This window comes from Schistocerca americana, unplaced genomic scaffold, assembly GCF_021461395.2.
Source record: "Schistocerca americana isolate TAMUIC-IGC-003095 unplaced genomic scaffold, iqSchAmer2.1 HiC_scaffold_1287, whole genome shotgun sequence".
In the NCBI taxonomy this organism is placed as follows: domain Eukaryota; kingdom Metazoa; phylum Arthropoda; class Insecta; order Orthoptera; family Acrididae; genus Schistocerca; species Schistocerca americana.
This window is the reverse complement of record NW_025725359.1, coordinates 19,648-22,500: the sequence shown is the minus strand read 5'-3', so window position 1 is coordinate 22,500 and position 2,853 is coordinate 19,648. Positions and strand designations below refer to the sequence as shown.

At 57.1% G+C, this 2,853-nt stretch overlaps 1 non-coding gene across 1 annotated transcript in view; it reads right to left on the bottom strand.

Moving 5' to 3' along the window:
• LOC124564178 overlaps positions 1 to 1,536 on the bottom strand; it is a 1,910-nt gene extending 374 nt beyond the window's left edge. Inside the window, exon 1 of the ribosomal RNA XR_006970475.1 lies at positions 1 to 1,536. This exon is cut by the window's left edge and continues 374 nt beyond it. This is a non-coding gene — a ribosomal RNA (small subunit ribosomal RNA).
• Positions 1,537 to 2,853: the final 1,317 nt, after the last annotated feature.

Sequence of the window (2,853 nt, the reverse complement as noted above, 5' to 3'; positions counted from 1 at the left end):
CTGTTATTGCTCAATCTCGTGCGGCTAGAAGCCGCCTGTCCCTCTAAGAAGAAAAGTAATCGCTGACAGCACGAAGGATGTCACGCGACTAGTTAGCAGGCTAGAGTCTCGTTCGTTATCGGAATTAACCAGACAAATCGCTCCACCAACTAAGAACGGCCATGCACCACCACCCACCGAATCAAGAAAGAGCTATCAATCTGTCAATCCTTCCGGTGTCCGGGCCTGGTGAGGTTTCCCGTGTTGAGTCAAATTAAGCCGCAGGCTCCACTCCTGGTGGTGCCCTTCCGTCAATTCCTTTAAGTTTCAGCTTTGCAACCATACTTCCCCCGGAACCCAAAAGCTTTGGTTTCCCGGAGGCTGCCCGCCGAGTCATCGGAGGAACTGCGGCGGATCGCTGGCTGGCATCGTTTATGGTTAGAACTAGGGCGGTATCTGATCGCCTTCGAACCTCTAACTTTCGTTCTTGATTAATGAAAACATACTTGGCAAATGCTTTCGCTTCTGTTCGTCTTGCGACGATCCAAGAATTTCACCTCTAACGTCGCAATACGAATGCCCCCGCCTGTCCCTATTAATCATTACCTCGGGTTCCGAAAACCAACAAAATAGAACCGAGGTCCTATTCCATTATTCCATGCACACAGTATTCAGGCGGGCTTGCCTGCTTTAAGCACTCTAATTTGTTCAAAGTAAACGTGCCGGCCCACCGAGACACTCACTCAAGAGCACCCTGGTAGGATTGCAACGGGGTCCGCCTCGGGACGCACGAGCACGCACGAGGCGCGTCGCACGCCTTCAGCTCGCCCCACCGGCAGGACGTCCCACGATACATGCCAGTTAAACACCGACGGGCGGTGAACCAACAGCGTGGGACACAAATCCAACTACGAGCTTTTTAACCGCAACAACTTTAATATACGCTATTGGAGCTGGAATTACCGCGGCTGCTGGCACCAGACTTGCCCTCCAATAGATACTCGTTAAAGGATTTAAAGTGTACTCATTCCGATTACGGGGCCTCGGATGAGTCCCGTATCGTTATTTTTCGTCACTACCTCCCCGTGCCGGGAGTGGGTAATTTGCGCGCCTGCTGCCTTCCTTGGATGTGGTAGCCGTTTCTCAGGCTCCCTCTCCGGAATCGAACCCTGATTCCCCGTTACCCGTTACAACCATGGTAGGCGCAGAACCTACCATCGACAGTTGATAAGGCAGACATTTGAAAGATGCGTCGCCGGTACGAGGACCGTGCGATCAGCCCAAAGTTATTCAGAGTCACCAAGGCAAACGGACCGGACGAGCCGACCGATTGGTTTTGATCTAATAAAAGCGTCCCTTCCATCTCTGGTCGGGACTCTGTTTGCATGTATTAGCTCTAGAATTACCACAGTTATCCAAGTAACGTGGGTACGATCTAAGGAACCATAACTGATTTAATGAGCCATTCGCGGTTTCACCTTAATGCGGCTTGTACTGAGACATGCATGGCTTAATCTTTGAGACAAGCATATGACTACTGGCAGGATCAACCAGGGAGCTGCGTCAACTAGAGCTGAGCAGCCGGCCGCCCGGGAGTGTGTCCCGGGGGCCCGCGCGAACACGCAAGCGTCCGCTCAATTATTCTGCAAACAGGAGGAGGCTGAGCTCCCCTGCACAATACACCTCGAAACCCTCTCAGGTCCCGGCGGCGCGCAGCGCCGTCCTAAGTACTTGGTCGGGTTCGAGAGAGGCGCAATCGCCCGGAGTTTGGCGAGTAGACGCTTTAGGTGCGACCACCCGTGCTCCCAACTGAGCTTGCCGCTGCCGACAGAGGCCCGGGAGCGTGCTGTCGTGGCATTGCCGGCGGGAGACAACACGCGCCACCTACGGTGGCCGGCAGCTCCAACGCCAGCGCCACAGAAGGACAAAAGCCCCACTTGGGTGCCGAAGCGAACTCTCCCAGCACAGCGCACGCGCCAACACGTCCGCACAGCTGCGATACAAACCACCTGCGAGAACCGCAGAGGCGACCGAGCAGCAGACGGCGTCGCGGCGCCGAGCGCCGGGCGGCGGCGCATCCTCAGCGCACACAGTCCTCAATCGGACCAGCACACTGCAGATGTCCACCGCGCTTCGCACCGGGCCCGCGAGGACCTACTTTGGCCGCACGGCGCCGCGTGCAGGGTGCGCCGGCGCGCAGCTGCGCCGCCTGCCGCCTCCGTCGGCCGGCGCGCCTGCCACTGGCCGCCCCCACCAGCCGGCTGTAGCGCGTGCGCCCACGCACCGCGCGGCCAGCACGCCGGGAGGCCCCCCCTCACCGGCCGGGGACGGTCCCACCCAGCCACCGCCGCGTATCGCTTCACACCCACATGCCATTCACGTTCGTGGGCATGGTGGGTATCGCTGAAACAACCGGTTGGTAGCTCAACCGATCGTCGCCATCACTGATTCACCTCTAGCGAGAACAACCGCACCACAACCGTTTACCAGTTGTTCATTTGCGTAACGTCACCAGCAAACGTAGACGTCCATCGCCATTTGCAAATTCAACGATTGTTGCATGCCTGTGTCAGGTGTCACGACACACTATGTCTGCCCACATACACGCAACAACATGTGCACGCTTCGCGAACACGTGGAAGGTGGCCCCCGTACGTATGCGATGTCCATTGCGCGAACGACTGTCAACCGGCCTCTGTCGCATGTCGCAGATGTGGAACGCAGTGCACCATGCTATCACGGTGTGTGAGAAGAGACGACTACGTCTGACAACACGCGCCACTACATCAACAGACGGCTCATGCTGATCGCCATCCACGGCATACCATACTGCAATCCAGCTCTTATAGGGAGACGACACGTAGCTGAGTGCAC